The 10,644-nt window shown below is 48.9% G+C and overlaps 1 long non-coding RNA gene across 1 annotated transcript in view; it reads right to left on the bottom strand.

The window, feature by feature from the left end:
• Nucleotides 1-3,985: 3,985 nt before the first annotated feature.
• The window catches only part of LOC114487346 (uncharacterized), a 71,441-nt gene continuing 64,782 nt past the window's right edge, over nt 3,986-10,644 (bottom strand). The window contains exon 3 of the long non-coding RNA XR_003682382.1: nt 3,986-4,114. This is a non-coding gene — a long non-coding RNA (uncharacterized lncRNA). The remainder of the gene's footprint in view (nt 4,115-10,644) is intronic.

The following is a 10,644-nucleotide window of genomic DNA, read 5'->3' as shown; positions in this document are numbered from 1 at the left end:
AAGATTGACGTCCCCCAAGAAAGGAATTCTGCTTCCAGACTGGCTACAGGGTCAACTGCAACAGCCACTCTTCCCTGGGTCTCAAGCCTGTTGGCCAAGCCTGCAGCTTTTGGACTTGCCAACCTCCATAATCACAGGAACTAATTCGTTAAAATAAGTCGGTCTTTATGTATCTACACCTAAATCTAAATCTACATTTTTATCTATCTATATTTCAGAGGAGAGTGGAAGAGAGGTGATGGGCTGATGTCAGACTGGTGGTGAAGTGGTCTGGGAGCAGCTGATGAGAGCCCTGTGGCAGACTCGTGGATCAGCACCTCGGCCTCAGCACACCCAGAAAATGCAGAAATTCCACCAAGATCTGTTCTCTGCCTTCCTCTCCTCTCACTCTACACACAGTTTCCCTGGTTGATCTCACCTGCCATCTCCCATCTGTTCAACCATGTCCTCTTCGTCAATGATTCCCAGATCTCGATCACTGGCCCTGACCTCTCTGCTGAGCTCCAAAACCCTGTTCCCAACTCCTGCTGGACAATCCGTCTAAGAGTTCCATTAGTACCTCACACTCAACATACATAATCTGAACTTATCGCTCCCCACCTCCGAAGAAACCCTGCTGCTCCTCCTGGAGAATGGCGTTATCATCTACCCACCTTCCCAAGCAATTAACTCGAGAGTCAAGGATAACTCCTCTCTGTGCCAGCCCCTATCCAATAATCACTAAGGCCTGCTGGTGTTGCCATTAGGATTTTCCCAGTGATAAAGTTACTGTCCTAATTCAACACTCATCTCTGGCCTAACTACTCAAACAGCCGTCTGTGGGTTTCACTGGTCACATCCACAGTCTACCAGGAGGATGCCCCAAGTTGCTCGCTTCATGTTTAGACTCTAAAAGCAGCATTGCTAAAAAGCAGCATTCTTCTAGTTCTTAGAGGTGATGATAATATACTGGTGTGGACATATCTGACTCAAGGGTGGCTGCTTCCAAGGCATTTTGAGCCAGGCTCCTCCAGGCAACTTGGAGAGGCATCATTCTCATTTACATTCTCAAGTCTGCTTGGAGCCTTTGGTCAGCCTTCCCACCCCAATCTAGACAGCCTAACCAGCAACTTCTTCCACTCAACTCTATCAGAGGGTCCTCCTGGTCACAAGAATGGAGGCAGAGAAAGGTCCCCCAGGTGACCTGGGTGGGCTTCAAAGCACATTTGCAGTGTAATATGCCCTCTGGGGAAGCCGGCCTGGACCATCAGCACCTTGGAGAGCTCTGACCTCTGTTGGGGAGTTAACTGGACCAGAGGCCTGGATTCTTCTGGGAGGGGTGGCAGGGAAGGAAAGGGTTGATGCTGTCCACCTCATTAACTAGATACCCGGCCCAGCAATTTCAGGGATCTGAAAAATATGAATGGCCCTGAAGTCAGCCCAGACTTGGGTTTCAGGGCCTCTACCTCTGCTCAGATGGTCCATGAGAGGTTGGTGGTGATGAACCTGAGTCCTGGCCAAGCCAGTTGGACACCGAAGGCTAGTGCTGCCCAAGGTTCGGTGCTCAGACTGTGCAGCATTCAGCAGCTTTCACAATTTCACTGCAGGTTAATTGCCAATGAAAAGACAAGCCACCTTCAGAAGTTACCCATCTTTCTGAACCACTGCCATTTGTGCTTTGTTTACTGCAGTCCACCCCTGCTGCTCTCACTGTGGACTTTCCAGCAACCTCTGCCCCAGCACCATAAGATGAACTGGGAGGCAAGGACTTCAGGGAAATGGAGGCTTCAACCTACCTCTTGCTCAATGCGGCAGGGCCCTACACATGTGAGGGAGGAGATGTTGCCTCTGGTCACACGCTCAGGAAACTCTGAGATTAATTCACTGAGTCTGTCTCCAGAGCTGCTCTTTGTTCCCATTTGACCAGAGGCCTCTAAGGCTGGACTAGATGGAGGAGTAGAGCTCCATGTGAAGACAGCTCTGTCTGGGCAGTCACAGAAACCACCATGGCTCTCCGAAGTTAACTGCTTCTCCACTCACTTTTGCTCCCTTGGATCTAGCCCTGCTCTGCCACAGGGCTCTTCGACCTGCCTCTCTGTGTGACAGCCCTCCTGAGCTCCTGCCGCTGAGCTGTCACGGCCTCTGAGTTGCTTTCAAAGCGTTTCCCGTTCTCCAGTGTCCCATCCAGTTTTTGTAACGGCTCAGAGATACAGGTAGGCTTTTTGGTCATCCTCCTTACAAACGAGAAAACCACTGAGAGCTCAGGCAACTTGTCTAGACACACAGAGCTCCTGACTCCAGTTAGCTGCTCTTTATAATTTCTTAAAAACTGCCATCAGACCAGGACTCCACCACAGTGCCCAGAAACACTGCAGCATGGGCTTGTAACGCCACCGGTGAAAAAGCAAAAAGAAAGGAAACTACCTTTTGAAGATTATACTCATCTGCCTGAGGTTTGTCCAAGCCCATCTGTTACTCTCTGCCTCTGGAGCACAAGCAAAAAGCAGTTCACTGGAAGCTTGTCAACAGCTTCCTCTGAGGTTCTTGAGATTTCCTGGGGACATTTCCACCTCCTCAGCCATGAAGGTCAACCAAGGCTCCAAGAGAAAAAGCAGTCCTTTTTAACAAAGACTCACTGGCAAACATTTTGATCCCTGTTTATTTTGTCAAGCTTGCTTTAACTCTTCATATACAATGTCTTTACAAAGAAGATTTGAATCCAATAAAAAGAGAGACTTTTAGCTTTGCCTTCATCTCCAAATGCCTGAGAGATGTGGCCATAAAGGGAAGATGTTCCTAATTAGCCAAGGAAATTGTGTGAGGCGGGGAGGGGTTCATTTATCCACAGCCGTGATCGAGCAGCAGCTGTGATGATGCATGTGCTGGTCTCAAAGGATATCATTTTTTTTTAAGTTTGGTTGCGGTACATCACTCTGTGATGTACTCAGCCATACTAGAGCAGCTAAAACTACAGGCCACATGGGTATCCCATGTTGAAGACCAATAAGTTCACATTTCTCTCAGCCTCTCCCCCCCTGGGTCCCTGTATCTGAGTCAGATGTAACACCATTCAGAATTAGCAAAGATGGTTTATATGCAGTCATGCCTTACTCTCTAACAAGGGGAAAAAAATCTCTTTGTTTTTGTTTGATTACTTTCGAGGTCCAATTAGAATTCTGCTTTGCATAATAGATGTGTTCTTGGAGGTGTGAAGGTAAATCACTTTCTCTGTATGTGACTCAAATCCTATTTGAAATTTGCTCTTTAAGAAAGCTCAGCTCTGATCCTTTTTATGAAGAGAGGATCACTGTTGCAAGTTGAAGAATTAACCATCACCTTTATTAGTTAAGGATGGTCAGACCTAGGGCCATCCTTGTCCCAAGGGGCGGAAAACAGCCTCACCTCAAAATGCCCCACAAAATTGGGCTCTTTCTCCACCTGCTTTTTCCCGGGGCAAAACCGGTCAGGCGGCCTAGACCATCTGAGGATCTCAAACACTCCCCTTTGTTATTTCCTCTCCTCTCTTCTCCGTGATCCTGTCCTAGGATTCCAGCCTCTTGCGGCCGGCCCTCATGCTTTCTATCCCCGTAGAAATGTCTGCTCTTGAGGAAGAGGCAATGCAGGCCACTCACCCCAACATGACGATTAGACCCTTATCTCCCTCTTCTGCGGTATTAGCATCCTTAACCTCAATTCCAGGGCAGAAGAGGCTCTGTCTCCTGGGAAAGGAGACATTCAAGCCTTCTTGAATGGGAGGGCGGAGGAAGAATGTCGGGGACAGAGGCATCTGATGGGGACCGTTAGCCTGGTCTCCCTACAGGTAAGAACAACCCCACAAAAGGCTGCCTTGATAAGAGGGGTCACGCTTAAAATGTTCCCTGGAATTGGGTGCTGAGCACCTGCCAGACAGAACCTGAGGTCAGGAGTGAGAGGTTGAAGAAGAGACTGCAGCAGCTGTGAGTAAGCATCCAGTGCACTCCAGAGCAAGTCTTTTTCTTACCTTCTTGGGCGAAGAGTGGGAAATTTGGGTTCCCTCTGTGACATTCACACATCCACTGGGGTGGCGCCATCTGTGAGCTGGGAATTCATGGCAGTCGCCCCTGCAGCACGTGGGAGGCACGATGTGAGATCCGCCCTGCCAGGAAGAGCAGGAGTTGAGAAGGGAAGCTGCACACTCTTGATACTCAACCCGAACACTTGGAAAATGACCCATCATCTTTGCCTTAAACTTTTCCATACGCTCAACATTATTAGAATTTCTCCTTAACTACACAAATCATCCTCAGGATCCGGGACAGCTGTACGACAAAATGTTTTGTTCCCCACCCTTTCCCTTGAGTTCTCATAATGAAAGTTCTTAGTTAACACAAATTACCAGCTTTGCTCTTTACTTTTCTGACAGATGAACAAACATAGGATCATCATTTCTATATAGGCCGGCTAGCCAAATCCATTTCAATTATCTATCACCGGGGTAGAATTCTCCTGGTGAGACAGGAAGACATGGAGGGAGATTTCCACGTTGTACTATTAATTCCAGTAAGCAGTTTCATGCTTGTCCCCGGAATATAAGAAGGTCTTGAATATAAACCAAACTATAGAGTTGGGGTATCTAACTTATTTAAAAACAAATAACAACAAAACACTTTTTTACTAATACAAATTGGGAAAAATAGATAGAGAATATAGTTGAAAAGGCCCAGAGGTGAGATGCAAGAGACCTAAGTTCTCACCGCAGCCCAGCACCTATTCTCCATGTGGCCTTGACATGACCTTGTCACATTCCAGGCCTCAGTTTACTCATCTGTGATACAAAGGGGTGGATTCAATCAGCAATTTCCCATCACACGCTCTGGGCCCTAAAGACCCCAGAAGTTACTTTATGTTTTATTTCAAAATTTTATATTTAAAAATATTTTTAGGCATTGATGAAAGTGTGATTTTAAAACAAGAAGGATAGCCATTTTTAACACTATGCAAACAGACAATAACTTATGTGACCAGTTTAACTCAGTTTTGTGGCAGCCTCAAAACAGAGCTCCCCTTCCACCACCTGTCCCATTAACTGAAGGACATGGAGGCTGCAAGACAAACTGCTGCAAAAGAGCAATCGTTTGGATCTACCCATCACTGCGAATTAGGATCTTCCCCAGACTGTGAAAACAAAATATATACATGAATTGCATTCTGAAACTAAAACACCGCAAGGATCACCGTAACACTTAATTTCTAATTTTTTGCACTGATCAAAACAATCTCATTGTGCTTTTTTATTTGTTATAAGCTTGATATTATAAAATAATTACATCTGTTGGTTTATTTATTGTGATTTAATTAATCACTAATTAATAATAAATATTAATATATTCATAAATAATGCTTTGACTGCTTCAAATTCCATATAAAATTTCATTTGAAAAAATGGTTCCAGTCCTTTACAAATTTTGAAAACCACTGGACTAATTATCTCTAATTTTCCTTCCAGCAAGAGGATACTTTATTCAAATCCTTCTCTGGGGATAGCGGAATTGTATGACTTCAGGAAGTTTCTGGCTTAATCAGAACCTTCATAAGAAAAACAAACAAACAAACTTGATTCCCACATCTACAAATCGCCCTGAAGAGCTCGGCTCCTTCTCCACAGGGAAGGAATTCTGCAGAAGCAGATTGCCAGTTACTGTGCAAGATTCGGATTCTACCCCGTGGATCTCACGTCCTAGTTGCAGAGACTTGTGTGTAGATGGCTGACAGTGAGATAGAATGAAGTCAGGGACCGGGAAGGAGCCGCACCCTGTCTGAGCATCTACTCTGTGCCAGGCTCTGTAACCGGCATTACACACGTCATTTGATTTATTCTATTTATTGCTACCAAAACTCTTTGCAATATTATTTCCCCTCATACAGATGAGAAAATCGAGGTGGATACCCAGGCAGTGAGTGGCAGAAGTAGGTCTCAGATCTGCGTCACCCCCCCGCCCCCCGAAACAAGCTCCCAGGGGGTGGCGAACAGCACAGCCCACTCCCCAGCGTGGGGTTCCAGAGGCAGGGATTGTCCGTGCAGACCACAGCAGTCAGGGAATGCTGCAAGGAGGAGCTGGCCTTGGAGCTGGATCTTGAAGGATGAGGAGAAATGATCCAGGAATCAAAGAGAGGAAAAGTTTCCCAAGCAGAGACAGTGTGAGAAAAGCACAGAGAGAAATGTTTCAGGAGAATGACTGTTCCGGTGGCGGAGAACATCTTGTGTGACGCCACCCTGCCCTCCCAGCCGAATCTGCCAGCACCCTGGCACAGGACCCCGGCTGCCAGCAACTCAGACTACCCTCTGTGCCTTCATGTCCCCTCCTCCATTTATCTGGCAAGCTCTTCCTAGCCCACTTCTGCCTGGGGAAGTCTTTCCTGGCCTTCCAGAATTCTGCCAAATCCCACCTGCTATATACAGCCACTCCTGATCCCCTCGACCAGATGCAATCTCTCTTGACTCTGAACACCCAGAGTTCTTTTATTTATTCACCGTAAGGTCTCAATGGCTGAACACGCGAGAAACGTTTTCTGGGAAAGATACTGAAATGGAGGCTGGGGTATCGGCCTCAGCAGCATCTCTATGTCGACTTCACATTTCAGCAGGGCCGTCTTCAACCCCCTGCCCCCGGCCCCTGCCCTTGTAGCTCCAGACACTGGAATTCCTCCCCTCGGAGTTGTGACGCTAGGCGTGGCTCTGGGTAGAGTGTGCATCTTTAGGACATTTCTTCTCCCTGTGGCCGAGGTCCTAGCACCTAGGAGGTGCTGAGAAGTATGTGTTGAACCCAACTGAACTCTAGTCACAGATTCTCCCAGTTCTAACCCATGCCAATGTATTATGTATCTTTTCAAGTAACTCAGGTACTCTGACGACGACCATATTAGTAACTTGCAGAAAACACTGTCACCTTCGGATTAAACATAAAGTTCATCTTTCTCACATTTCTCCCAGCAAAACAAACAAACAAAAAAAAAAGATTTTTATTGCCGCCACTGTTTCCAGACCATTATCCATAAGCTTCAGTCTGCCTTCAAGGACCAGCTCAGGCCACACAGTAGGGCCACCCAGCAGCCCTGCACACACAGAGCCACCCCTACCTGCGGCCTCTGCGCCTGTGATTCCCCTCCATTCCCGCCCCCATGCTGCCCAGTCTCTGAGCATCTACCCTCGTGAGAAGCCCATAGACTGAAGGGCTGTTCCAGACCTCTTAGCCCAAATAAATTCAGTCGTGCTGGCCAACTGTCTTGCATGAGCTCTGCCCCTAAATGGGGGACAGAGGGCGGAGTGAGTAACTTCTCTCAGATCGCCATGGTCTGGCAGAGAAGTGGGCGCTCAGGAAGTGCTCAAGAGAGATTCATCCTCCAAGCTCTATTTCCTGTGCAGACATGGGGCTGGGACCCAGAACTCTCTTCCACTGGCCCTGAGGGAAGCATTCAGAGCAACCCTCCAAAACAAAGCCTGGCCCTGGTGGCCAGCTCGGCACGCACAGAACATCAAGTGGCCGGACATGAAAGGGCTGAGGAGGATGCTTGCTGGAGAGGCACTTAGCCTGAAAAACCTGAAACCATCCCCTTGACTGAGGGCCGCTAACCACAGCTTCCATGAATGATTAATGATTATGGCCAGAGCTTATTGCAAACAGGCATGTGACAACAGAGCCACTACCCTCCCGCAGGACCTGCCCGCGTGATTGATGAGCCACCGAGGGGTGCAGAGGGGCTGGAGGGGGAATGAGCCAGCTCAGGCTGCAGCCACCAGGCAGCACCCAACCTTGGGGAGAGCTGGAGGGATGCCAGTGCCTGTGCTCTGGGTGGCTGGCTTGTCTCACGTATCGCATACAAGCCAGCCAGCAGTGAGTAGCTACCTGGGCGATGTGGGGAGGGCTGGGAGGCCTGGACTAAACTCTAATGAGGAGAGAGGTGCTGAAATGGATGAGATGTGGCCCCTGGCCCTGCAGGGGTTCCTATCCAGTGCGGCGCATCAAGCAGTATCACTACAGTTCCAGAACGAACAGGAGTGTGCAGGATGTTTTGAGAGACAGCTAAGTGCTCTGGGTGGACAGAACAGGCTGCAAAAATGAGGTACCTGGCCTCAGACGCCTCCCCTCCGCCTTCTCCACCACCCACCACTGCTGCCAGCCAGACACATCTCCCGCCATCCTTGTATCACCAGGATTTGCAACGGGCGAGGAGAGGGCGGCTGACGTGAAGTCTCTGCTCTCATGCTTTCTCTGTCCTTTCCCAGAAAGGTCAATTAGTACTGTGTCCTCACGGTGCCTCCCTCCTCCCAACCTGCACCCTCTAGGATGCTGTGCACCCTCTAGGATGGCTGAACCAGGGTTTCTGACTCTCTGACACATGGATTCGGTACAAACCTACCAGATTCACTGAGCACAGGTCGTGCGGGCTGGAGAAGGCACAGCCCCTATCTTCAGGAGTTTAGTGTCAGCCAGACAAGCTTCCCTCATGTGAAACAAGCACAGACAGAAGAAAGCACAGCCCCCAACGTGCTGCCAAGAGAGAGTGAGGAAAGGGAGAGTGGCAATGCTGGGGGAGGCCAGGGAAGCTGCGAAGGGCCCTGAAGGCTCCCCTGAGCTGAAGCCTCTGCCCCGGGCAGAGCCACTGTCCAGCCTGGGCCACCAAGATTTCCAAGGCCACCACCTTCCACCTGGGTCTCCGGGGGCACCTCTGAGTGGCCCTGAGGCCGTGGCAGCAGCCAGCAAACACCTAGGACCTGGCACAGGCCTGGGGCTCTGAGACGACCCTGGGAGCTAGCCGGGGACGACCCTTGTGGGGGTCTGGCCAGTCTGCAGACTCTGGCTCCGTTTCATCTTAATCCACTCCCGCATGTACCTGACATCGGATACTCGTCCTAGAGCATGCAAATCTAATAAATTCTTGGCTCCTGCAAGTTTCTTTAAAAAATATAAAAGAGGATCATATAGAAAGAAGTTGATTAATATACACCCTGCTAAAACAGCCTGGAACATCTGTGTATTAAGTTCATTTATTAAATTACACCAATCTGTATTTTAATGAGTGAAAGATACAGTCCTTATTCTGTCATCCATCAAAATAAACTCAGGAAATACTTAACATTATAATCATTTTTCTTGTTTGAACACGAGTTATGAAATATGAATCCTGCACTAAGAATGCTAGACTTGCCATCATGATCAAATATGTTTTCACAGGTGCAGCAAATATTCAGTTTTCATTTCTTTCTCCAACTGTTGAAAATATAAACCATGTTTTCTAGTTCTTAGCTGGGTAACATTGCCTTCCCTCCACATGGCAGCCATTATTACAGACTTATTACCCACCGTCTTTCTTTCCCCAAACTCACTCCTCCTAAGTTGCTTAGCAATGAAAACACAGGCTTCTGTGAGGCCCCTGCAGCACAAGCTCTGCCCTCACAGGGCTCTTCTGGCTCAGACTGGGCCCTGTCCCCTTGTTCTCCTTCCTGGTGGCACCTATATCCTCCAGGTTAGGGCCTGAGGTTCCAAAGGCATTTGAGGCAAACAGCGCCTTTGGTAGAAACACAAAAGGCAGCTGGGCCTCAGCTTCACTGTTGAACTTGCCCTGGCCGTGGGGTTTCCATGCCCAATCCCCCCCCCAATCCCCCAGAAACCACTCCACTCAGATGAGGCGCAACTTTAACACAGTCTGAAGCCTCGGGAATGAGTCCAGCCTTTACCTGTGCTCAGCTACCCTTGAGCCAGAAGTCCCGGGACCCTTGGAGCGACGCCTTCAGCTCCCAGGAGCCGAGGAGGGCTGGTTCCCCTAGCCAGTGACAATGGGAGCTCACTGGGGTGCAGGACGCAGGAGAGAGGCTCCAGCTGGGTAAGCGGCTGAGCAGAGCCACGGGATGGGCTGATGAAACCCAGTCACGGGCCTGCTGGCTTCTGCCTGCTTAAGCCCTCAGGAGGCTCCCCCGTTGCCGCCAGAGTCCCACTTCCACCAAGTCCAGGCCTATCTCTTTGATCCCTTTCCTGGCCACACTGGTCCCCCAACACATCCACCACACCCACTCTTCTCTCCAGCCCTTCTGAGCTACCTTCCTGCTAGTGCACAAACCCTTCACGCTCCCTCCCACCCCAGGCTTTTGCCCAGGCAATTGCCTCCACCTGGGATACCCCTCTCTGCTTTCTCTTTACTTCGCCTGGTTAATTACTTAATTTTGACTTCAAGTCCCACCTGTTTGGAAAGCCCAGTGGGAGGAGCCACTAGCAATCAGGGGAACCTGATAGAGGGATTGACCCCTAAGGAAAGAATGGGAAGGGATTCAAGACAAAGGAATCCACTGGAGCAAAAGCATGGGGGTGTGGAGGCCCTAGGCTATTCTGGGGATAGAGGAGAGACAAAGGGTAGATGCGAGGGTTGCAGGAGATGAGTTTATTTTGAGTTTATTTTGATGCATGAGGGTTGATGAGAGTTTGGGGCCATTTCAGGGAGGGTCTTGTGTGCTAATCAATAAAGGGACTTTATGCTAAAAAGGAATAAGGAGCTGCTTTTTTTTTTTTTTTTAAATCTCTCACTTTTATTCTTGGCAGATTTAAAAAAAAAATTCAGGTTCAGCTTGGTGGACATTAAACATGTAAAACAATGAAGGGGGAAGGTGGGGTGGGGGTGGGGGTGGTGTGATGA

This window comes from Physeter macrocephalus, chromosome 12 (assembly GCF_002837175.3).
Source record: "Physeter macrocephalus isolate SW-GA chromosome 12, ASM283717v5, whole genome shotgun sequence".
Taxonomy (NCBI): Eukaryota; Metazoa; Chordata; class Mammalia; order Artiodactyla; family Physeteridae; genus Physeter; species Physeter macrocephalus.
Note: the sequence above shows the minus strand (reverse complement) of the source record. Positions and strands in the feature narration are given on the sequence as shown.